Source organism: Symphalangus syndactylus, chromosome 18, assembly GCF_028878055.3.
Source record: "Symphalangus syndactylus isolate Jambi chromosome 18, NHGRI_mSymSyn1-v2.1_pri, whole genome shotgun sequence".
NCBI classification, from domain to species: Eukaryota; Metazoa; Chordata; class Mammalia; order Primates; family Hylobatidae; genus Symphalangus; species Symphalangus syndactylus.
Window position 1 is genome coordinate 104,110,125 of NC_072440.2, and position 27,426 is coordinate 104,137,550.

Here is a 27,426-nt window from a genome sequence, read left to right on the forward strand (position 1 = left end):
CCTTCGCCCCTCCCAGCCCCCTCCAGTCATGCTCTCCCTTCTGCCCACAGTCCCTCTCTCCTGCTCATCCTGTTTCAATGTTTTTCTGTTTTTGTTTTTGTTTTTTAATTTTAGTTTTGTTTTTAGAGACAGGGTCTTGCTCTCTTCCAGGCTGGTGTGCAGTGACGCGATCACAGCTTATTGCAGCCATGACTTCCATGGGCTTAAGCAATCCTCCTGCCTCAGCCTCCAGAGTAGCTGCGACCTCAGGTGTGTAGCAGTAAACTTGGCAACTTTTTTTTTTATATGGTACAGACAGGGTCTTTTTATGTTGCCCAGGCTGGTCTCAAACTCCTGGCCTTGAGTGATCCTCCCACCTTGGCCTCCCAAAGTGTAAGCCACCATGCCTGGTCTCTGTTTCAATCTTAATCCCAAAGCCCGGTCCGTCCTCTGTAGCCAGGAGCTCTTCTCTGCACCTCCAAGTTGGGATAAATAAATGCCACTGCTCGGCCGGGCGCGGTGGCTCACGCTTGTAATCCCAGCACTTTGGGAGGCCGAGGCGGGCGGATCACGAGGTCAGGAGATCGAGACCACGGTGAAACCCTGTCTCTACTAAAAATACAAAAAATTAGCCGGGCGTGGTGGCGGGCGCCTGTAGTCCCAGCTACTCGGAGAGGCTGAGGCAGGAGAATGGCATGAACCCGGGAGGCAGAGTTTGCAGTGAGCCGAGATTGTGCCACTGCACTCCAGCCTGGGTGACAGAGCAAGACTCCGTCTCAAAAAAAAAAAAAAAAAAAAAAAATGCCACTGCTGTGCACTCACATCCACTGAGCACTTCCTACACTTCTTATGTGGCAAATGCCAATTAGATAGTCAGGGTGCATGGGCCAAACAAGCTCAGCTGAACAGACCTGTTTAGGTAGAGACTGGGTACAAAAAGTAACTTGAAGGAACTGTAATTCTGGCATCTTACGGGTACCGAATCCCAAGATGGATTTAAGGGCAACAGCAGTGTATGAAACAGTTGGGATGAATGAATAAAACACAGCAAAGCAAATCGCCCCGTGGCCTTAGTGTCAGACAGAACTGAGTGCACAGTCGGTTCTTCTGCTTATTAACAAGAAGACTGTGAGAAACTTCTTTTTGTAGCCTTAGTTTTTTTTACTTCGTGGAATTCTTGGGTGTAGAGTGCCTGGCCACAGCTCCCTAAATGGATCTATTCCTGCACGTATGGGCTGCTGTCTGTTTCTGCAGTGCCAGGATGCCTTCTTTCTGGCGCCTCCAGACGGTGACCTAAACCAGCCTGTGAACTGTGCTCAGTTATGTGGGGAACGTCCTGGAGCCAGTTATGTCTGGTGCACCGGCTGCTGGCCCAACTGTGATGAGGTTAAATATAACATCGATGACTTCACGGGAGCCTGCTGGAGCGGCTGTGCCTCCTGGCACGGCGCCTCCTCTGCCCACTGTCCTGTCCACTGGGCACAGAGCGGCTGGCCCACGGGTGCAGCTTCTCATCTGCGGAGCCTGTAAAGGACCTTCCGGCTGTGAGATATCGGGATTCCCCCACAGGCTAACGGGAGAAGGCAGACATCAGAACCGCGGTTGCCATTTCTTCCCTTATTTCAGGCCCAAGTGTGTGGGCATCATGTCACATATGTTCCAAAGAGTGGTGTGGGCCTTCTGTGAGGGTTAGAAATGGCCGGTCCAGGGCAGTTCTGGAGCTTGGATATGGTGGTGGATGGCAGGGCTGGAACCAGAACCGGGTTTCCGGCTTCCTGGTCCTGTGCTGGCCAAGGCACAGTGCCAGGGCAATCCCACCTTGATGGCACCATTTCTCACCCCTAGAGTTCGCAGCACCAGCTCAGGGCCTCATCATTGTTGCTGCCAGCATTCTGTGCCAGGAGGAGGGACATGGAATAGGCTCATGGGCAACTTCCTTCCTGGGAGACAGTTTTTTGAACAAGCTCAGCTGACCGGGAAGAGTCCCCCATGTGGTTCTTGGGGCTGAAATAAGTAAAATAATCCCCACCACTAGCCCCAGGAAAAACAAACAAACAAAAAACAGGCAAAATACCCATTACAAAGTCTAAAACCCTCCTTTCTTGAAAACGATACTCCTGCTGTTGCTGTTCAAGGACCACCTGTGTGCCCCTTGGGGCCCACGGAGCACCTGCCTTCATTCTCTCCTTCATTTATGGACTCGGTCCACCCACACAGCTCACAAACCCAGGTCGCCAAGGGCCCTGGATGATGGAGTCCACAGAATAAACCCCACATTCTCCTAGTTGCCACCACTCACCGCACCCTCCTGTCCTTATCTTTATTCGACTCAAGAGACCAGCAGTTACCGGGCAAGGTGCAGAGGTTGGTACCGTTGGCTTTTGGGCTTCTGTAATGTGTTAGTCTGGGTTCTGCAATTAGAGTCTAACTTCCAAGAGGATGGAGTCTTCTTTCTGTATCCACATGCCACAGCATCCCAATGAAGAGGGGTTTTATGAAATCTTTATTTAATGTTTTAATAATAATTATATAATAAACAAGAAACCTAAAAAAAATTAAAAAACAGTGGTGCTGTATACCTGATGCAAAGTTTTACCTGAGGAAAAGAAGCTTAATTTCTAGTGAAGAAAATAGTGTAAATAGCCACAGCTACCATTTAATGTGACACACTCGTGACCTCTAATAATCTCAACAGTCCTGCAAGATATGGATGATTATCCCATTTTAAAGATGAGGTATCTGAATTTCACACAGAGTAGCAAATACAGTGAGTTGTTGCACGTCTTCAGACTCCAAAGCCCGTGCTCTTTCCCTGAAGCCATGCTACTTATTATTTCGTTCTTCGTGTTCATCCACATTTAGATTTAACGTAAAAGATCAATGCACACATAATTATGGTGCGTACAGAAGCACAGATAGAAAAGCTAGATCTTATTCTCATGGGAAGGACACACACTCAGGGAGGGTGGTTAGCAAGTCAAGAGAGTAAATGACAAGCACTAAATGAGAAGGACAGAGAATGCGTGTTGTATAGAATCATTTTGTTGAATACTTGTGCTTTTTTTTTTTTTTTTTTTTTGAGAGAGGATCTCACTTTGTTGCCCAGACTGGTTTTGAACTCTTGGCGTCAATCGATCCTCCCACCTCAGTCTCCCAAAGTGCTTGGATTACAGGTGTGAACCACCGCGCCTGGCATCTGTGCTTCTCTCTAAAACTAGTGGTGCAGCTAGAAACTGGTGCCAGGAATGTTTGCCAGAACTGGATTTTCACGTTCCCTCTCTCTTGCAGGCAATTTTGACCTAGTGATCTTATAGTTTTATCTCAGAAATATGGCTATTATAATTTGCCCCACCCCATTCAGCTTGATTGTTTCAATTTTAGCTAATAGAACAAATCATTTTGAGAGAACTGATCTATACAGCTCTTGCTTTGGGAGTGGTGGGGTGCAGACGCTTGACCCAGGCTAAGCCAAGCCAGCATAATGAGAGACAACACTCATTAGATTTGCTGCTTTTCCTGAACTCTGATTCCAACAAAAAGGCAGGATAACATTAATGATTAGGGCATCCACTTTTACTAAATCAAATAGCCTCCCTAAGAGCTCTACGCATCAAAATCTTGGGAGTCGGAGGTCACACACCTGCACATCCTAATGAGATTCATTAACTCCAGGAGACCAAGGCGGTTTGCAAAGGGACATTATTGTGGCTATTCTCTCCCTTGACAAAGGGGTGGCTTTGTCAATTTGCCTTCCTTCTGTCCATGCCTATCATTAAAATAGAAGTGGGGGCAGGGGCTGGAGGGAGAAACCCTCCACTAACTGCTTCCTGGAACTTGAAGAGGCTCAGCTGTTCCATGGACAAAAATGAATTCAGCACGTGGCACATGGCTGGATGGATATTCCTCACGACTTGGAGAGACTGCCAATTCAAGTGGAGTCTGCATCCTTCTAGAGGCACAGAACACCCAGGGAATGGTGGTGGCTGTTCTGACAGCATGTTCCTCTTTAGTGTGAAGCCTTCGTGTGAGTCTTTGAGAAGAGTACACACTCCCTGCAGCTGGTGTGAATGTGCTTCAAACATTGCTCTCTACCCATGAGGATGCATGGGACCCACTAGGGCATGTGACTGTGACCACGTCACACATGGCCAAAGAATGTAAGCCATTGGAACAAGCTGGGTGGTTTGCAGGCAAGGAGTATATGGTTTGTGTCTGTCTATGTTGAGGCCGTGACAACACACCTCCATCTACCCAGCACTGTTAGAAAGTGTTCAGCCAAAGCTACCTATCCTGCCTTTGTGGATCTGATTGAGTTTGCCAAGTTAATATGGGAATGTCCTGACATTACTGTGTATGGGATTCCCGTAATATCAAAGATTTTCAGTTCCAGGGATGGCAGTGGAGTGGAACAAACAGACAACGCTGTTACTCACACTTTTTGTTTAAAAAGCTTTCAGGAGCTATTAGTCTTTTGACTGCTGTTATTTTTCTCTCCTATTTGTTTCTTTTTGTAATAAAAAAATCTTAAAAGTAATATATGCTCATGGCATATATTACTGTGAAAAGTTCAGAAAACTACGAAAAAATCCAAGAAAAAGTTATTTATGATCCCACCATCAAGAAAGGAACAAACATAATGAATGTTTTGGTTTATTTATTTCTAGTCTCTTGAAGAGAGAGTTGACAAAGCTGTGTATGTGTGAGTGTGTGTAAATCATTTTTACTATGGGTACAATTGTATTATTGATTTGAGTCCTGTTTTTGAGTTAGCCTTCCTATATTATTAAACAACTTTGCCAACATATTTTTTTTCTGGTTTAAAACATATATATATTTTTTTTCTGGTTTAAAATACCACTTTCCCTGCCACATGTTTATTTTGAGAGGAATTAAAAAGCAAACCTACCTACCTTGATGGAAGCTTTAGTTTGAATGTAAACTAGCAAACTAGCATAGTTATTTTAAAGCAACTATTTTTTTTTTTTTTTGGCCTAGAGAGAGGCTATTTGTTTTTGCTTACATGACATAAAATGTGTTATCCTTTTTTTGGCAGGGGAGCAGGGAGATGCAAGATTGTGAAATCCTAGTTTTATTTCATTCGATGATCCTTGTGGATGAAATTTTTAAATCAGTGTATTTTTTTGGATAAATACATTACTGTTTCCCAAATCTAAACTTTATTTGAATTTCTTAATGGAACTCTCCTCATCTTATTTTCTGTTCTTCATCAAACTTTTCTTTTTTTTAAAAAAGTGATCTTTGTAGAACATAAATTCCCTTTATCATGTAACATGTCTAAAACCCAGGTAAGGCTTCTAAAACCCAGCAGAAGGGTGCACCTGCTCCTTCACCTTCTCCTGTGATACTTGACAGCCTTTTTCTCTCTTTTCTCCCTTACACACTTTTGGCTGGAGCATAATGTTTCCAAGCAGGTGTGTCCTAACCCAGAAGCCTTGGTTTAAGGACGCTTTCGTCATAACGAATGAGCAATGAGCATATTCAAGGCCGTGCAATTAGATTTCAAAATGGCAACTTTAGATTTTTAAAAACGAAAGATACCATCCCAATGGAAATGACATGATTCCAAATATAACTATGGTATAACATTTCTACATTAGTTAAAAAAAATTAAAGCTACAGTTAAAGAAATATTGGCAAAGAGAAATGGAAAATAGTGCAATTTAGGCAAGAGCTAGCTCAAATAGAAAAAAAATTGACCAGAGATAAAAACATTGAAAATGACCAGAGAAGAGTTTTCTCTTCTCCAGAAACACCTGCATAATAAATGCTAAGTAATGAGAAAAAGACAAAATAAGCCCCAGGATTAATCAGCTTTTATCTCTTTATTATAAAATAACACATTCATTGAAACAGAGTTTCCGTAATAGGAGGCTTGTAGTCAGCGTGACCACACATCCTGGTTTGCCCAGCGTAGTCTCAGTTCTTGCCTCAAGTCCTTGAATAATTATTAATAGCATTGTCTTTCACTCTCGACATGTAGCAGTTTGGACATTGAGTTATATGGTCCTCTGTAATAGCAAGACTGAAATGTTTGTGATATAAAAAATAACAAGTATGCTGGTTTCATACAAGGTGTTTGGAATGTAGGTGGAAGTGGCAAAAAAAAAAAAAATCAACATATAACATCAACAGCTCAGGTCTGCAGTAACATTGAAAGGTTGACTGTGTGAGGATTTCAGCAGAGCGTGGGTTATAGAGCAGGGTGTGAATGAATAAGAAGAACAACTTGTATGATTATGATGTATTCCATTTATAGGGCAATAGACTTTGCATATACCTACACTCATGTGGTTTCCTTTCACTTCGGGTGGCCTAAGAGAAGGTGATATTAAGTTGATAGTGATGGAGGAGATGCCAGCTCACTCTCTAGTTTTGGTGGTGCCACACTAAAAATGAATGCCATGCGCTTACTGGTTCTGGATGGACGGAAATGAAAACAAACTGGAGCATGTTCAAAGAAGGATTGGGGCATCAGAGACAAAACTCTATTGGGAGATTCTTAGGTAACAAGATCTCATATCAATATTGACTCATAACTAATGGATACCAATAGCTGTAGCTTTGAAAACAACTTAGGGTCCTGCTTTTAGTGAAGATGAAAGGTTTACTCAGATTCGTAGAAAAAGGGCCAAACCCAGAAAAGTAGCTCCTCATGGGAATATTTTCAGATGATGGGACTGGTCATCAGGAAAAAGACGGCTGGTACCCAAATCCAGTGAATGTGTCTGTTGGAAAATTAAATTGTTTCTGTAGCATTTTTCTTATTTATTTTTGCTCTCTACTATCCAATCAGCCAATTGGTCTTTTTTCCCCCTACAGAAGTAGTTGAAACAAAAACATTCAAGTGCAGAGGGTTAACATTCACATGTTTACATGTGGGAGAGGGTATCAATTAGTTGTTGTCCAAGATGAGCAATTGCCCAAGTGACTAGGGTGTCAGTTACTACTAACTGGGAAGGGTTTTACTTTCCACTGGCGGACAGATAGGTTCGATTATCCGAATTTACTATGTTTGGAAATAGCTTCCTGGCAAGTGGTCCAGTGATGCTTGCATACATCCCAAAAGAGCTTATATCCCTGGCAGTTTGCTACTTGATACTCTGGAGGAGAAATCAGGACAGACTGACACTGTGGATTCACTGGTGACTCAGTTTCTCTTTCTGAGTCATCCAGGAAGACTGCCTGAGAGGAAAGGAATGAGGGTGCAAAAGGAGGCATGAGGAAATCCGTTCTGAATCACTGTTTAGAGAGAGCACTAGGAGAAAGACTGGAAATGCTGAAGGGGAAGTTTCTGAGGTTTCATCACACAATGTACAATGGAAACCATGTTCTGGGTCTCTCCACAAAATCATTAGCAGAATTTCTACCTTCCCCAATGGGATATTGGGGAAAAATGGAACTTAGTCTTGTTTTCTGGTTTCAGCCGTAGGAGGATGGGTTGAAAAGTTCAAATGAGCGAATGTATTTGGAGTCGCTGAAGCTCTGCATAGAGCCTATCCTAGCTTTTGTTTCTGCTGCCTGTTGACCATGTCATTGCTGGTCTCACTGGCAGAGTCTTCAGGCTTTTTTCTTTCTTGGGCTAAAGTAAGACTGCTGCAGAATGGAGGGAACCCTGAGGTCCGGGCCCTGAAGGCAACTGCAGTCTCTTCACTAGGCAGTTCAGTGGTTCTTCTGATTTTAATTTCATGACTCACTCTGCATCAAAGCAGATTTTAGTACAATAGTTCAAGGTGGTCTGTTATACAAGTTTTAGAAGAAAGTTGAATGAGAATAAGCTGTAATAAGTAATATCAAACTTAGTTTTAAATTTCATGTTAGTCCAAACAAGTAGAACTGATTTTCTTAAGACATGAACCAAATTGTTTTACTCTTTTAATTAATGAGTTGATTAATAGACATTTCTGTCTATGCCTTACCATTTGAAATTTCTTGTTATCAGATTGTAGCAAGCTTCTGAATTTTCTAGACAACTCCTTGGAGGTAGAAATTTTGCTAAGGATTTTGTGGAGAGACCCAGAAAATGGTTTCCACTGTATATTGTGTGATGAAACCTCAGAAACTCCTCCTTCAACATTTCCAATCTTTCTCCTGGTGCTCTCTCTAAACAGCGATGGGTCCACGTTCTTTGTTTCAGAATGGATTTCCTCATGCCCCTTTTTGTACCCTCATTCCCCTCCTCTCAGGCAGCCGCTGCATTTGGCCAACCTGCACCTCCTCCTTCTTCCAGGTCTCTCCTTCCCATCTAGTCATTCTACTTTTCATATGGAACAATCCAGTTCTTTCTTGACTTTTCAGTGTATTTCCTTCCAGCCCTCACCTTTGCTCCCTGTCTGTCTCAGAAAACAGAGGGCCATCCTTGGGACTCACTGCCTTGAGACTGGAAAAGGAGTATTTAAAATAATGAAGAATTTTTTTTTTTTTTTGGAGACGGAGTTTCGCTCTTGTTGCCCAGGCTGGAGTGCAATGGCGCGATTTCCGCTCACTGCAACCTCTGCCTCCCGGGTTCAAGTCATTCTCCTGCCTCAGCCACTCCAGTAGCTTGTATTACAGGCACCCACCACCATGCCCGGCTAATACTTTTTGTATTTTTAGTAGAGACAGGGTTTCGCCATGTTGGCCAGACTGGTCTTGTACTGCTGGTCTCAAGTGATCCGCCTGCTTCGCCCTCCCAAAGTGCTGGGATTACAAGCATGAGCCACTGCACCCGGCCAATAATAAGAATTTTTAAAAAATTCCTCTTACAATAAAATGGCTTGATGACATCGTTGACCTCCAGGACTGAGGAGCCATTTGTCCTAAATATCACAAAATGTAAAATTCTGTGGAATAAGAAAACCCTAATTGATATTGCAATTTTAAAACATTTTATTTATAAAAAGAGTGGGGAAGCGTTTATAACTGTTATTTACTTTCCTGGCCTCTGATAGATATTCTTTTTCTGGTTTCTTCTGGTGGTTTACAAAATTGTTTTTTTATATTTCTACATGCCCCGAGTTAACAATTGTCTTTTAAATAGTATCTCCTGTCAAAAGAAGGTTGGGGAAATAGAGAAAGAGGGAGAGGAAGGAAGGAAGTATAGGTTTACAACACTCAGCATATAAATGACTCATAATTGAAATACCAGCCGGGTGTGGTGGGTCATGCCTGTAATCTCAGTACTTTGGGAGGCCCAGGTAGGTGGATTGCTTCACCCCAGGAGTTTGAGATCAGCCTGGGTAACATGGTGAAAACTCATCTCTACAAAAAATAGAACAATAAGCTGGGCATGGTGGCACACACCTATAGTCCCAGCTACTCAGGAGGCTGAAATGGGAGGATTGCTTGATTCCAGGAGGTGGAGGTTACAATGAGCCATGATCATGCCACTACACTTCAGCCTGGGCAACAGAGCAAGACCCTATCTCAAACAAAACAAAACAAAACAAAACAAAACAAAACAAAACAAAACAAAACAAAACAACCATAATTGAAATACCTCATGCACTATGTGATAGCGAAATGTATGGAAGTCAGTACCTCCTGTCCTTATGTAGGACTCAGTCTTGTGCTATGTGAGGCCATGCAGTGGAATGGTTTACAGGGTTCAAGAATGAAACTCCAGAGTTTGGATATCTCTTCAAACACTTAATGGCTTGTACCTCTTAGTTAACTACTTAATATCTCTCCTCCTCAGTTTCTTAAAAATGAAGATGACAGAATTACCAAGTTGTATGGCTTCAATAGGAAAATAGATTAAAATGCTTAGAAACATGTCCAGCACATTCTAAATGCTTAATAAATGTCAGCTGCCATTATTTTCATTATAGGATACAGCTTTAATGATATTTTCACAAAGCAAACTGAATGACATGCTTCATAAGGCAGAACTGAAATGACAAGCACTAGATCTACATTATCTCCAGGTTTCTTGAAGAATTCCGGAACAGAGCCAGGCAGGGCACCTGTCAGTGGTGGAGCATGGGTTTAAGACATGTTTGAAAGCATGGGCAGGGCCCTGCACTGTGGAATTATTTGCTAAGCTTCAGTCTGGCATACCTCGCTCTATGAAAGTCACTCTGCAGCGCCTGTCCCTGCCCTGACATATTCAACAAAGATTTCAGTGTCCACTGTCCACCATGCACTTCTTTGGTGTAGGAGACACAGAAGTGGTCAGCATCTACCACATCTCATCTCAGCTCTCTTGCCACTTGCATTCTGGCAGTGGGGTTTGGGGAGACAGCAAACAGACAACTATGAAGTTTGTAAATCTTTTGTGTTTTAAAAATTTATGATATTTTTATTGAACTTTTTATTTTCAGAAAATTGTAGATTCCCATGCATTTGTAAGAAACAATACAGAAAAATCTCATGTACCCTTGACACAATACATACATTTTAATTTCTCTGGGATTAATGCCCTACACTACAATTGCTGGGTGCATGGTAGGTGCAAGTTTAGTTTTATAAAAAACTGCTAAACTTTTTTCCAGTGTGGCTGTACAACTTTACATTATTACCAGCAACACATGAGTGATCCAGTTTCCCCACATTCTCTCCAGTATTTGCTGCTGTCACTATTTTTTTTAAACTATTCTAATGGGTATGTAGTGATATTTCATTATGATTTTGTTTTGCATTCCCGATGGATAATGATGTTAAGCATCTTTTCATGTACTTACTTGCCATCCGTATGTTGGTTGCCATGAAATATATGTTCATGGCTTTTGTACATTTTCTAATTGGATTTTTTCCCAGCCAGTAGCTTGTCTTTTTATCCTTTTAACACGGCCTTTTACAGAGCAAAAGTTTGTACTTTCGATGACATCCATGTTTACCATTTTTTTCTTTAATAGATCATGCTTTTTGTGTCTAGTCTAAGAAATCTTTGCTTAGCCCAAGATCCTGAAATTTTCTCTTATTATTTCTATACATTATATAGCTCTGTTTTTACATTTAAACCTGTGATGTATTTGGAGTTAAATTTTGTATAAGCTGTGAAGTTTAGGTTGAAGATGTTGTGGGAATATACTTGATTTTTGCATGCTTATATTTTATCTCGAGACTTGCATATTAGTTATAGAAGATTTTTGGAGATACTTTGGAATTCTTGCCTATAGATGGCTGATTACTCTAGCACCATTTGTTTAAAAAAGCTACCCTTCCTCCATTGAATTCCTCCTGTACCTTTGTCGAAAATCAGTTGGGTATATTTGTGTGTATCTGTTTCTCTATTTACTATTGTATTCCCTAGACTTATATGTCTTCCCCTCAACCAATACCACACAGTCATGATTACTGTGGTTATAAAATGTCTCGAAGTTGTATCGACTAATTTTCACTTCATATTTTTTCAAAATTATTTTAGCCATTATAGTTCCTTTGCATTTTCATGTAAATGTTTTAATAATCTCGTCTATATCTACCACAAAATCTTGCTACAATTTTGATAGCAATTGCATTTACCCTTTATATCAATCTGGGGAGAACTGACGTCTTTACTGTGTTGAATCTTCCCATCCATGAACATGGTATGTCTTTCCATATATTTACATCTTCCTTGATTTATTTAATCAGTTTTTTTGGTAGTTTTCAGCCTACAAGTCTTTAATATATTTTGCTATATTTGCCATTAATAATATCTTATCTTTTGAGCAGTTGTTAATAATGTTTTTAATTTCAGTGTCCTCATGTTCATTGATAGTATACAGAAATATATTTGATTTTGATTATCTTGCATCTTGCAACCCTGCTGAGCTGATTAATTCTAGAACTTTATTTGAGATTCTTCTGGATTTTTACATAGATAATTATACTATCTGCAAATATGGGTAGTTTTATTTCTTCCTCTTTAATCTGTATGCCTTTATTTCTTTGCTTTATTCTATTGGCTGCCAATATTATGTTGAATAAAAGTCGTGACAGTGGACATACTGGCCTTGTTCCCAGTCTTAGGGAGCAAAAGCATTGTCTGTCGACATTAAGTATAATGCTAGCTTTTGCGTTTTTAAAAATAGATTTTCTTTGTCAAATTGAGGAAGTTTTCCTCTATTCTTATTTTACTGAGAGATTTTATCATAAATAGATGTTGAATTTTGTTAAATGATTCTTCTGCATCAATTGATACAGTCTTGGAATTTCTCTAGATTGTTAATATGGCAGATTATGTTGACTAATTTTTGAATGTTGAACATTCATGCATTCTGGTTGTGTATATCTGGAATAATTGGTTATGGTATCATAATTGGTTATGGTATATAATTTTCTTTATATATTGATGATCTCTATTTCCTAATATTTTGTTAAAGATTTTTTACACCTACGTTCAAGAGGAATATTGATTTGTAGTTTCCTTTTTTCCTACTATCTTTGTATGGCTTTGTTATCAGGATAGTAGTAATAGCACCATAAAATGAATTGAAAAGTATTCTCTCCATTTTTTTTCTGGAAGAGATTGTATAGAATTGACTTTAGTTATTCTTTAACCACTTGGAAGAATTTTCTGGTGAAACTATCTGGGCTTAGATATTTCTACTTTTGAAGTTTTAAAATTACATATTTAATTTCCTTAATAGTTCTAGTGCTAGTCAAAGTATGTATTTGATATTGAGTGAATTATAGTTGTCTGTGCTTTTTCAGGAATGGGTTCATTTTATCTACGTTTCTGCAGGGTTTGTAGTGATATGCCCAGTTTCACTACTGACATCAATTATTTATGTCTTCTGTCTTGCTAGAGGCTTGGTAAATTTTACTGGTCTTTTTAAATAACTGTTTCTTTGCTTCATTAATTTTTGCTATGTTTTCTGCTTTCAATATCATGGATTTCTACTCCAATCTTTAGTATTTCCTTCCCTTTCCTTGTTTTGAGCTTATTTTTCTCTTTCCTTTTTAGATTCCTGAGGTGAAAGCATATATTATTGGGTTGAGGCTTTTCCTCCTTTGCAATGTAAGCACTGAGTACTATAAATTTTTCTTCAGCACTGCTTCATCTATGTTCCACAAATTTCAATACACTGCATTTCCATTTTATTCAGTTCAATGTTTTTATTTGTTTCTGTTTTAACTTTCTTTGAGACTTCCTCTTTGACACATGGGTTATTTAGAAGTCTGCTGTTTAGTTTCCAAGTTCTTGAATATTTTTCTGTTATATTTCTGTTATTGATTTCTGTTTTGGTTCTATTGTGGTTGGGTTTATGGTCCAGAATATGATCTGTGTTGTTATTATATGATAATTCCTAGAAAGTATGTGTTTTCTGCTGTTTTGGGCCAGAGTATTGTATAAATGTCTATTAGATATGTTTGATTAATGGTGTTATAGTTCTTATATATCCATAATGATGTTCTGTCTAGTTCTAGCAACTGTCAAGAAAGAGGTGTTAAAGTTTTCAGCTATCTATTTTTCTCCTTTCAGTTCAATCAGTTCTTGCTTCACATATTTCACAACTTATTGTTTGATGCCCACACATTTTTTATTTGTATGTCTTTTGGTGAATTAACCATTTGGTCATTGTATAATGTCCCTCTGTGTTCTTGGTAGTTTTATTAGCTCTAAAATCTACTTTTTGTTTGTCTTTTCTTTTTTTCTTTTTTTGACAGAGTCTCACTCTGTCACCCAGGCTGGAGTGCAGGGGTGTGATATCGGTTTGCTGCAAACTCTACCTCCCAGGTTCAAGTGATTCTTCTGCCTCATCCTCCTGCGTAGCTGGGATTACAGGTGTGAGGTATCATGCCTGGCCCAATATTTACTTTATTTGATATTAATATAGCCACATCTGCTCACTTTTAAAATTAATGTCTACATGGCATATTATTTCCATTCCTTAATTTCCAATTTACCTCTATCATTATAGCTTACCCACTGATGTAGCTTCAGCAGCTGCTGCCCCAGTTCTCAAATATCCAAGCTAGCTTGGTGGCCCCTTTATCCATGGGTCATTTATTTAATCCACTCTGCCAATCTCTGCCCTTAATTAGTGTTTTTAAACCATTTACATTTAATGTAATTATTCATAGTTTAATCTGATGTCTGTTATTTTATTTTTTGTCTTCTCCTTATTTTCTGTTTCTTTTTTGCTCTTGTCTTTCTTGTCTTTTTTCTCTTCTCTTTAACATTTTTTAGATGTCCTTTTGATTAATTTATAGAGTTTTTGAGTGTATCTCTTTGTATGAACATTTTAGTTATTGCTCAAATATCACATTTTATATTTATAACACAAGCTACTGATGTTGACATTTTAACAGTTCAAGTGAAGTGTAGAAATCTTACCCATTATCCCTCCCTATTAATAATATAATTGTCTTAAATATCTTTTCCTACATATATTTATAACAAGTATATGAGATAGCCTTATAATGTTTGCTTTAACTATCAATCATGAATTAGGAAACTCAAGAAGAAAGGGAAATGTATTTATTCATATTTTCACTCTTTTTAAAATGAATTTCATAAAACCTAGATTGGCAAATTTAGAAATAAAATTTCCAGTTCAAACACTCTGTAAAAAATTTCTTCTCAACAATTACAATGATGCCTGTAGACTGTTTGATCTATGTACAGTTATCTTACTGACAAGTCTCTTTTCCAGATCTGCACAGATGTAGTAAAATGACTTTTGTTATATCTCAACGTTTCTTCATCCCTCATCTCTTTTTTAGAGATGTTGCCTGACATATTAAGTAGGTCTATTTGCAAGTGAAAGGTGTTTAAATGCAACTGTCATATCTGCTGCCACTGGAAAAACATGGGTTATTCCACTTGAATTTTAATGATGTTTTTAAATCTAATGTATGTTTACCAACTGATAGTGATGACCAAGATGAGACCTGAACTGTAGGATGGAATTCTGGCACATTAGATTATTTGACCTTTTTTTTTTTTTTTAAATCTGATGTCTATTGTCTGGTGTGTGATGAGAACATCTCTGAACTTCATCATTCACAGATGATTCTGTGATTTTTACAGTAATGATACTCAGGTTCAGCTGAAAAACATTTGAAAACACTGTCCCAAGCCTCAGTTATTTATCTCTCATTACCTCTATTGGAGTGTACAAGTTTATCATTTTTCAGTGTTTCTGCCTGAATAAATCAAAGTCATCGACCTTTCTCCCTTTGGGTTTAGTCAGTTACCTTTGCTGATTCTTTGATGGCAGCACATGCAGATACAGAATCAGCTGAGTTCAGCGATATCTGGAAAGGTGGCTGGCATACCCATTCTTACCATCTCCCATGCGAGAGGCAGCCAGGATGACCCCATGTGAGGAGGAGCTGTCCTTGCTCAAACACCATGCCCTGCAGTGTGAGTGGCTCTCCTCTCCTCTCCAGCCACTGGGTTTTCCCACTCCTGGAGCCAACATCCTTGAGCCACTAGAGGACACCAGGTGCCATGCTTAATTACATTTTCTCCCTTCCTCAATGTCTACCCTGGCTTTGAGGAAAAAACAAGTTTGAGTTTTATTGTATAGCATCAGTGAATAAATGGATAAAGAAAATTTGGTAAATATACACATTAAAATATTATTCAGCTCTAAGAATAGTACTAAATCTTATCCCATTTGCAGCGACATGGATGGAACTGAAATTTATCATATTAAGTGAAATAAGTCAGGCACAGGAATATTGCATGTTCTCATTCATATGTGGAAGCTAAAAAAGTTGATTTCATGGAAGCAGAGAGTAAAATGATAGAGGCTGAGAAGTGTAGGGGGGATGAAGACAGGTTTGTTAGCGGTTATGAACATAGAGTTAGAAAGACTAAGTTCTAGTGTTCAATAGCACAGTCAGGTGAATAGAGTTAACAATATTGTGTATTGTGTGTGTGTCTATATATATACATATATATACATATATAATGATTATTATTATTTGAGATGGAGTCTCGCTGTGTTGCCCAGGTTGGAGTGCAGTGGCACAATTCTGGCTCACTGCAATCTCCGCCTCCCAGGATCAAGAGATTCTCCTGCCTCAGCCTCCTGAGTAACTGGGATTATAGGCATGCCACCACGCCTGGCTAATTTTGTCTTTTTAGTAGAGACAGGGTTTCTCACCATATTGGCCAGGCTGGTCTCAAACTCCTGACCTTAAGTGTTCCACCTGCCTTGGCCTCCCAAAGTGCTGGGATTATAGGCATGAGTCACTATGCCTAGCCCCAATATATTGTATATTTCCTAATAGGTAGAAGAAAAGATTTGAAGTGTTTCCGACACACATAAATGATAAATGCTCAAGGTGATGGATATGTTAATTACCCTGATGCGATCGTTGCACATTGTATGTGTGTATCAAAGTACCACATGTGCCCCATAAATAAGTACAATTATGATGTATCAATAAACACACACAATAAACCTGCTGTATGGCTTTGTGAACCAAATTTGAAATGGAGATTAAGAAGCATACTTCTAGGAGAAAACCAGAATTGTGATTTGAAAGTCCCTGAAGAGAAACTTGGCTTTGAATCAGCTTCTGCATTTTTCTACTTCCATATAATGTGATGATAACATTTCCCTCCCATGATTATGTGAGGATTAAGTGTAAAAGCTGACACTTACTACATGATGATGCATCACTAGTACTGCCTGAAGACCTTTAGTATCCACAACAACTGACATGTTGTGTTGAGCACACTCATACTTCATTGGATTGAATGGACTTAGAGCCTACTTTACTGACACAGGGGCTTCTTAACAGGGGCTTTCAGGATGTCCCCTGACATTGTATGGTGATTTATATATTTTAAAATATGAACCTATAGTTATTGCCTTAAAACACTTTAAATAAAACAAGTACGAAGTAGGTTTTTTTTTTTTTTTTGTAACTGTGGCCTATTCATTTGTCAGATTATTTGTGAGTCAGCTCACAAATAATAATTCACAAATTATCTCACAAATAATTCACAAATCAGCTCACAATTAATAATTCACAAACTAGCTCACAAATAATAAACAAGCTATGAATCCATAAATTCATAGAATATGAATGTAGTAATTCTTTAAAGAAAAGATTCTTAAAGTTAGAAAGGACCTTAATCTTTTCTCTTAAGCCATCTCTAATTTGAAGCAGGAATTAGAATCTGTCGTTTTCAGGCACTGCTTCAATACATGCTTCATTCTTATATTCATTCACTCAATGAGTATTGACTGTGCATGTACTATATCCACGTGATTCGTTAGGCACTGGGTAAAAAGGTCCCTAAGAAATTTAAAATCATGTGAAAGAGCATTTAAAGGTGGCAGGACCTACATTGAGTGTTGTCATGTCTAATACTTATTGTCTGCTTATTCTATGCCAGGAAATGCTCCAAGTCTGTTACCTGGACCCATTCGTTTGATTTTCATAACAAACTGGGGAGCAGGGTATTCAGAATGCTGAACTCTCCCCATGCCTGTTCTACAGCTGAGGAAGGGGAGACTCGGAGCAATTCACTGCGACAGAGTTCCCACCCAGGCAGCCTGAATCCAGAATCTGGGCTTTTAATGAGGATGCCATAGAAGTTGCTAGAACGTAGTGAAGAAGTACCCAATTCAGCAAAGGGGGCTGGGGGCTGTGAACTGTCACAGCTTGCTTCTTATAAGGTGGCAGCCAGAAGCCACGTATGGGGAACATGCCTTATACAAACAGGGCATTGGCCTTGGGTAGTTCATGAATGTATTCCTGAAAAATAAGAAAACAAAATGAAAAGCTTCTAAATGTTATAAAAAGAGGGGAGGAAGGGAGTGGGTGCGAGGAGCCCACAGAACAGTACCCTGTGGGGAGATAAGAGAGCAGTCAGTGAGAATGGCAGGTTCTCTTTCTCATTTCCGTGACGATGTCATTGAGACATATGCTCCAGCCGTTTCCATTCCTGCCGTTTGCCAAGATCCACCCGCTCCGCCCACCGGCCCCCACGCAGGCCGTTCTCTCCGCTGACGCCCTCACCCTCCTAGCCTGGCGACACTGTCCTCCTCTCAGCCCTGTTTCCTGGGGAGCAGATCCTGGCCCCCCGACTGCATGGATCCCTCCATTGCACATTTTCCTAGCACCCGCGGGTTTTCCCTCCCAGCACTCCCTGTAACTGTCATGAAGTCACTATTTGCTAAGTGCCTGTTAATCGACTGACTGGTCCTTCCTCCAGATTCCGAACTCTATAAGGACAAGCGCTGTCTGTCTTTTGTTGACCACTGCCCACCTGTCACCTAGGATAGGGACAAGTTCAAAGTAAGTGCCTGCTGTCGGTTGGAATGTGGCCCCTCTGCCCATCCCACCAAAAAAAAACAAAAAACAAAAAACAAAAAAAAACAAGAAAAAGAAAAACAGATATGTTGGAGTCCTAAACCCTGGCACCTTAGAATATGACCTTATTTGGATATAAGGTATTTACACCAAGTTAAGGTAAGGGCATTAGAGTGGCCCCAATCCAGGATGACTAGTGTCCTTCTAAAAAGGGGAAATTTGAATACAGGCACACACACAGGAGGGGGCCATGTGAAGATGAAGGCTGAGATCCGGGTGATGCTTCTATACACCCAGGAACACTGAAGGCGGCCAGCAAAGCACCAGGGCTGGGGGAGGGGCCCAGGACAGAGTCTCCTTCACAGCCTGAGAGGGAACCAACCCTGCCCACACCTTGATCTTGGACTTTGGCCTCCAGACCATGAGATGGTGCATTTCTGTTGTTAAGCACCCGGTTTGTGGGACGTTGTTGTAGCAGCCTAGCAAGACAGCACAGTGTCTTCTAACTATTTATGGGATGCAAGAAGGAAGAAATGCTGGGTGGAATCACTCGGCCCTTCCCCTTACTTAGAAGAAGGGTGCATAGTCAATGTTTGTTGCTAATGCGATGCTTAGCACGTGCCATATTTGTTGGTTTGTTTGCTTTATTTCTCCTTGTTAATTTCAAAACCAGAAGAGTTTAACTACCTTTAGTTCTCAAAAACCCCAAAATGATGTGTAACCTCCACAACGTTTTGATTCTTTTTCACCCTGCTGGGTTTTTGACCCGAGAGAAGGAAGCAGAAAAAAGATTGTGGTGTCTCCTGAGACCATGTGTGACACCAGGTATAATCATAAAATCTCAAAAATCACATATCGTAGGACCAGCATGCAACTGCAAGGGGAAAATGTGAGTCATCCAAGCATTTGCGATGATCTTGTCATGCATGGATTGGTACCTGGCAGGCTTAGTTTTCTCTAGGATTTCTGCCACCAACTGTCACTACATACTTTTCAATTTGCGCTTCCCCATCACTGCCAAGAATGAAGTACCTCCATGCGACTTGTAATTACCGAACTGCTCCCACCGCCCCCTCCCCAGATCCCTGGAGGTTAAATTTGCACATTCTGACAAAGTAATTTCTTGATTTTGTTTTCTGTAGGAATCATTGAGGTTTCCTGAACGAGTGCTATTGTAAACAGACAGTCAGTGTCAACACCAGAAAGTGCTTCCTCCTCTGGCAGTTTAATTGTTCTCCTGATTTCCATGCTTTTCACTCTTTATGAAATGTGATGTTTTCTCTACATCTTGTACAAATACAGGTATGAAAACATTGGGCTGGTTTATAAGTTAGAGCTAAAGTCTAGTTAAATGGCAAAGGTGATTTTTGCAAATAGATACATAGCTTCATTAAAGCCAGCTTCGAGGTTTCTCAGGCATTCCTGAATGGCTTGAGATTGATGTTCCAGGAGGCAGATCATCGAGGGAAGGCAGGGGATTCTCTGAAACGTTATTCAGTGGACCCGAGCACTCAACTGCCACATGAAACGTTAGTTCGTTGTTGGCCCTTTAGCCAATGGCACAAGTACCTCGGCTGCACTGGGGGCTGCCTTTCAGCTACATTAACCTACTTTATGGTTCATAACGAGCCTTGGTGATTGAAGTCCACGTAGCCACTATGGGTTCACCTCTTGTCCAAGACACAGCCATGTCTCTCGACTCCCTGACCTCCCATTCTCTGAGTTCTTGCTTTGCCACCTACATCTGTTCTGTATCTTCAGATTCCCAACTCTGGCTTTTCCCTGGACTCTTGATCTCAGCCTGTCAGCATATTAAAATATACACCATCCTTAAAACAATAAAACAAAATCCTTTTAACAAGACTCCTCCTTGAAGGACAGCCCTCTTCTCTCATTTTCTTTCTTGCAAAAGCCTGCACAATGGACACTTCTCATCTTCTCTTTCCCACTTTCCATTCACATTGGCTACCACCCTGCCACCAACTGTCACTACATACTTTTTATGCATTCATACTTTTCATACATACCTGCTCTCACTACTAGGAGGCTGTCGCTCCTCATCCTCCTTGGCTTCTGAAGCACCTGACAGTGTTGACTGAGCAGCTGTGTGCTGAGCTAAGACAAGGGAGTTTGGTAGCTAGTAAAGGGACAAATGGGTATCCGAGGTCAATGAATGTTTCTGAAGTCAAGTATAATTCCCTGCTGGGAATCATTGACAGACTCAACTTCTTCTCTTTTCCCCTGAACTGGCAGTTATTTTAGGATTTGTACTCATATCTTTCTCTTCTCTTCTTCGTTTTCTTCTCTCATCTTATCTTCTCTACTTACTTATGTGTTCTTCCTGGGCGACATCATCATTTTTTTTTCCAGCTTTGAGTGTACCTTGACTTCCAAATCTTTATTTTTACTAAAGCTGTTGGCTGAACTATAAACCTATATTTTCAAATGCTCATTGGACATAACTCCAGTAAAGTCTTATAGGCATTTCAACTTAACACACAAAAGGAACTTGATAATATCTTCAAGTTTGTTCCTCTCTTTATATTCCTTTTTCGTTTGAGATGGAGTCTTGCTCTGTTGCCCATGCTGGAGTGCAGTGGTACAATATCCACTCACTGCAACCTCTACCTCCCAGGTTCAAGTGATCCTCCTGCCTCAGCCTCCCAAAGTGCTGGGATTACAGGCATGAGCCACCATGCCCAGCCCCTAACCTTATATTCTTCATTTCAGACAAATGGCAGTGCTACTTTCCAGTATTCTAAGCTAGAATCTTGCATTTTCCCCAATTTTTCTTCTATTTTATTTCTTACCTTCAATGTCATCAAGTTTGGTCAATTCTTCCTCATACACAACTCTTAAAAAGTTCATTGTTGCTTTTCCATTTGCACTGCCGTAGTTTTGGTTCTGCCCTTAGCATCTGATATGATTTAGCTCTGTGTCTCCACCCAGATCTCATGTTGACTTGTAATCCCCATGTGTCAGGGGAGAGACCAGGTTGGAGGTGATTGGATCATGGGGGTGGATTTCCCCCTTGCTGTTCTCGTGATAGTGAATGAGCTCTCCTGGGATCTAATGGTTTAAAAGTGTGGCACTTTCCCCTTCATTCTCTCTCTCTCCTGCTGCCTAGTAAAGTTGTGCCTTGCTTCCCCTTTACCTTCAGCCATGATTGTAAGTTTCCTGAGGCCTCCCTAGCCATGCAGAACTGTGAGTCAATTAAACCTCTTTTCTGTATAAATTACCCAGTCTCAGGTAGTTCTTTATATCCGTGTGAGAACAAACTAACACAGCATCTCTAAGGCCTGATAACCAAAATCTAGCCCAGCACATTTTCCTCAAGGAAGTGCAAATCCCTTGAGCATCTTGTTCAAATGTGGATCCTGACTTCGAAGGTCTGTGTGGGGCTTGAGATTCTGCAATTTGGCAAGTTCCTAAGGGCTGCTTCTTTTTCCTGGACCTCACCGTGAACAGTAATGACCTCAACAACTACTACCCTTCTCTCAGGCTTCATTCCCTCTGCTTTACCACTCGCCCACCCTCTATTCCCACCCCAGCCTCCACCCTGCACACTGCTCCTGCACTCCCAAGTCATTCTCTATAATCATGACAATCTTCTAAATTCTTAAAGGGGAAATATGATAATGTCACTGTCCTGTGTTAACAGCTTTAATGGGGGTCCCATAGCCTTCAGGATAAAGTACAAGCTGCTTGATAGGAAATGCGGGGTGACTTTGATTATCTGAAATCCACCTGTGTCTTATCCCCCATGCCCTCTCAGTCTGCAGAAAAATGTATGCACTTTTTTTTTTAAGAGAAAAGGATCAAATAATGTGTTGGATTCTCAGAGTCTTATTTAGCTTTGAGAAAGAGGAATGACCACAGTCCTTTATGCATTAGGAAATTTTATAGATGAGGAAACAGTAGCCCACATAGATTAGACAATTTCCCTGAATTTATAAAACTCAGACAGTGCCAGAGACTAGACTAGACCTTGAATCTTTGGGACTCTTGTTCATTACTGTTTGCACTGAACCATGAAACACCATCCTTCCTTAGCAAGGAGAGATGGGGTCAAAGTGAGATGTGACAATGAGGAAGTGTGGCAAGTTAAAGCAGCAACAAAGCTATGTGCCTCAGCTTCTGGGGTTCTTCCTCCTCCAGTATTTCACTTCAGGGGAAGATGTGGCAGTGCTTAGCTGCTAATAGAAAGAACAGGAGACATAGAACCGGTGTGGCAATGCAGAAAAGGCCCGTGGATTGTAGCTGGAAGAGGTGACCAGGAGTGCCATGTGTCAAGGTGGTGGCCTGTAAGCCACAGGTGGAGGAATATAGCTTTGTAGCCTGGTGAAGAGGGGACAGGGCTGGGGACATGTCCAAGGAGTCGTGTTGGTTGCTTTCCAATATTTTGCTGCACTGATGAAGTGACAGGGAAATGAGTTTCTGCCCAGCATTGAGAAATCACTCACAATTCTGTTGTACAGGAATGAGAGAAGATGCACTGTGCTGTGGGAGGCTTTGCTCCAGGACTCCAGCCGAGTTTCTATGACTATGGAGTATGGATATGGAGGACGCAATTCCTCCATAGTACAGGAGACTGATCAGATGACCTTGGGTTCCTCCTTCTGCCCCCATTGCCAAGACCATATGTGCTTAAGTGAGGAAGCTGTGAGTAAGGAGTGCTTCCCTCAGGGCCAATTCAGGGCTCATAGATGTAGGTGAGGAGGTACCATGGATGACAGCCAGGATCAGGGAGGGCATTTTTAACCAGGCTGCCTCCCCTGAATCTGCTGTAAAGGTGGGACTATTTTTTCCTTATTATTTTATAGGATCTTTTATGGCTAACTCATCTTATAGATTAAGCCAGGCGTTGTCAAAATGTTTCTGTAAAGGGTTAGAAAGTAAATTGTAGCCTTTGTGGGCCATACATTTTCTGTGTTAACAACTCAACCACATTGTTGTAGCACAAAAGCAGCCCACAAACAATCTGTGAATGGATGGGTATGGCTGGGTGTCAATAAAACTTTATTTAGTTTTAAACAAAACAGACGGCAGGTAGAGTTTGGCCCAAGGGATTAAATTATCTTATGGAACAATTGGCTTTGTGTTTAATTTGATACATTGGTTGAAAAACAGAAAATGGATTCTGCATGTATTGATTTTCTACAATGTGCATCTGACTATATGTGTTTATTCGTATGATCTTTGTAAGTCCTAGAAATAAAAAAGGCTTCCATGTGAGTGCTAGTTTAGGCTTTGGCTAATGTATTGAAACATTGCCTCAATGTCTGGTCGGTCTTGGTCAAGAGGACAAGGGCTACTTCTAGTTCCTGCAAGAGGCTTCAAAACCTGCCAGCATGGTGAAGGGAGGGATATGTGTTGACTTCCAAAGCTGTAAATTTACTATCAGGATTATTCATCTTTAAAGACACTGATTTATCTTTTGGGGACATTTTTAAAATGTCAAAATAAATAGCACTCGACATTTAAAAAAATAGTATTGAGCACTCAGAGAGGGTGAGTAGGAGAAGCATCTGGACATGTGGAGGCTGGGTTCCTCATACCCCCGTTCATTACTCTTTTGGGAATGATGGCAAAAGGTGGCCATCAGTACATCTTTGGATCTGCTTAATCTCCAGCTGTGAATATGTGATCAATCATCTCTTGGACAACAAAAGACTTTTCCCAGGATAAGCAATGATTTCCATGTGGTTGCAAGGGCTTTATGTATGTGCGGTTCTGATGGGTCGGCCCTGATGATGTCATCTCTTGACTTGGCGTGACTTACAGTGAGCATGATTCAATGGCCTGCAAAGGAGATCCTGCACTTGCCACTTCTACTATTGACTTTAACTAACTTATTGTCTTGAGTGGGTTGTGCCCCAGTTTTCTTCCTAATAGAAATCAGAAAAATAATACTTACAAGTTTGCAAAGCTCCCGGAAATTTCAAGTGTTACATACTATCAAAGTGAAAATTATTATAATCCCTTCTCAGTTGCTGCCTTCTATTTACAAACAGCTGACTTCTGCCTCCCACTTCTGGATGAGACATAGAACCAGCACCCAAAGCAAACTCAAAAGTTTTTAAAGGAAACGTGTGTTCCATGGAACATGGAAAATTAGGAGTGCAACTTTCAGAGTGTAAGGAAACCGAGATTACCTGCTGCAGACGTTTCAAGCTATTTGGCTAAAATTCCTTCATGGATGGCAATGTATAGGGTGAATTTAGCTCAGCAAATAAACACTTTTCAATTCAAATGTGAAACTAGGGAGCTATCTAAGGCAAAACCATTTTTGAAGAATCTTTATTCTCTATAGTTTCTTGGAATTAAAATTTCTTGAAGGAATTTTATTTTATTTTTATCCATTTTAAAGCATATCATTGCAAGTACATAAAATCCACCTTTAGAATCCCCACTTCCACCATTTTCAAAATGGATAGGGCTGGCTGAGCCCTGGCATGACATTTGTGGGGGTTTTCTAAGTTGCATTCTGTCATGTGCTTGGTGAAATATGGCAAAGCATATGGACGGTGGGTGATTCATCTCCATGTAAGATTTCCTGGGAAAAGCTGGGATGCATTCAGTTTGCAGAATTTCCCCCATGGTAACCCACTGAAGCTTTTGCCTTAACAGAATAGAAGTATTTGCTCTTTCCAATTTTCAAGGGAATGATCCCCAGTGTGCTTTTTAAATGAATGTTTTTCTCATTTTTTGACTTTGTGTGACCCCATCTCCTTTTCCAGTCTTAATCATGAGGGCATCACCGAATTCAGGCAGCTGGAAGGGGTCTTTTAGTTTACATATTCAGTGGAGGTGTTGGGGACCAGTATCGGGTCTCTTGCAGTTATAGGTGTCCCGAAGTGAAAGGACATTATTAAAACTGGAAGAATATTTCAACAAATAGACTGCAGCATATAGCTTAGTGATGGCAGAAGGTAAATATTTAGGCAGCACAAGCTGTTGACTGAAAAAACTAATTCTGTGGGAGATCGGGGTCAAGTGCACATACTAACAGGCTTTGATTTATAAGTGTTATTCAAAAATCGAGCTTAATTTACAAAATGCTAAGTGGTCATGTTTGCTCTTGCCTTGAAGTGCACATCTTTCATATTTGACTTCAAAGCATCAGAGCCATGACTGGAAGAAGCTTGAGATGTGGATGTTTTTCACAACAATATGAAAATGCAAAAAAGCAGAAAATTTTTCTTTAAGTAGTTTGCTATAAATAAGCATTTATTTTACATTCATAAAATGCAAAATGACGAACCGTTAAAAATTGTTTCGTTTAATTTGTTTACTTTAAGCTTTAAAAATGTTTAATGTCAGAGGAATTCATGCTCTTTGGTTCAATGAAAAAATCAGGATACAAATATGTACACTATGTTTCTATGTCTATAAATTTATCAACAGTATGAGGTTAAGCCATATGAAATTGCTATTTTGTATGCCAATAAGTAATATCAAATGGTTCAAACTATATGGACAAGAGAAAAATGCACACACACAGAAGAGAAATACCAAGAGTTTGGCATGATGATTATAGGCAACTTAAATATTTTTTCACTTTCTTATCTATACTTTCTAGAATAAATGTGTATTGCTTTTTTATAAGAATTTTTTTTTTTTTTAGATATTCCAGTGGCAAACCTTTCACTGCAAAAAGAAAGGGACCAGGAGTTTATTCATGTTGTTTGTCAGTGAATTTGAGGGTTTTTGGTCTCTGGTCTCCGGAGTTCTTTAGAAATTACCAGACTTAGTGAAAACACCTTCCCTTTCATGCCCTTCCCTTCTTTTCCCTAAGTCGACTCCCCCAACTTAACTATGAGACACAAGCATCTGGCCCTAAGCAGGTGTTCAATTGATACTTGTGAATGATTGGAGGAGTGAACACACGATGGGAAGAGGGATTAAATAAATATTATGTAATACTTTCTGAAGTTTTGCTGATTTCCTCCCAATTAAACCAACTGGCTTGTCCTAAGAATAGGCTGTGGCTGGATCATAAGTCCATATACAAGTAACGTTAAGAAGAAAATCAGGCCTATAGAAAAAGACAAAAGCAAAAAAGACCTCCGATTTAGTTTAGAAGTCTCTTCACAATTTCTTTTATTATATACTGGGGTAAAAATCACAGCTCATTATGAATTTCTGGAAGATGTTAGCATTCCTGGCCCCTTACCATAGAGGCATTTTGAAAACAGCTTGACCTACAGGGCAAGTGAAGGGTGCCTGGCCTGAGCCCCTACTCCACTTTTGAGTCCTCCACAGACTTGCACGCACACACACACACACACACACACGCACACACACACATTTAGAACTTCAGCTGCTAAGAGAAGCACTTAAAAATACCCCTTCCCAGAGGTAAGTGTTAACTGATATTTTATATGTCCAGTTTTCCTTTCAATGACTATTCACTTCTACTTTGGAAGGAGGATGGAGGGGAAAAAAGATAGAAAGGGAGAAAGAGAGGAAGGAAGGAAAGAAGGGAGGGAGGGAGGGAGGGAGGAAGGGGAGAGGAGGGAAGAGGACGGTGGGAGGAAGGAAGGAAAGAAAGACGGAAGGAAGGAAGGAAGGAGTAAATAATAGGAAGGGAAAAAGAAGGCAGGGGGAGATTTTTAGCCATGTGAAATCATTCAGTCTTTTCTTTTAGCAAGTGGTAGTAACAAAAGTCTAAAGGGTAGATATTGATTCTTTACCAGGTCACATGATCAGTAGAGTATTATTTCCATCCGGTGATTACCTCTAGGTGACGCAGGCCAGCCTAGATGGTTCTAAGCCTCTGAGTAGAGCATGTCCTGAAATTAACTTGAATAACCTAATTTCTACCTTCAAGTCGATCTCTTCCTACACACTGTGCTAAGGGCAAAACACAAGTGAAATAAGAAAGATTAACAAGATCTGTGCCAGCTATTAGAGGAGAAGTCATTGTTTGTCTGCATTTAAGGAGAAAAGGACACTATTTGGCAGCGTGGGGTGCCTCTGCGCCGGCTGGAGCTAGTGATCATTGTCAGGATTGAGCTGGGAGGCGGGTGCCCATCGCCTGGCCCTGACTGCTCTTACTGACAGGTGCTAATGGGAGGGACAGGACACAGCTGCCTGAGCAGGAATCCCATTATCCTTTGCTGAGTATTGATTCACCCTGTGGGATGCTTCCTTTCTGGCTGTGTTCATTTTCACAATGCACATTTACCTCATCCTTGGCACACAGAGAGAGTCAGAGGTGCTTGGGGTAAACGTAAT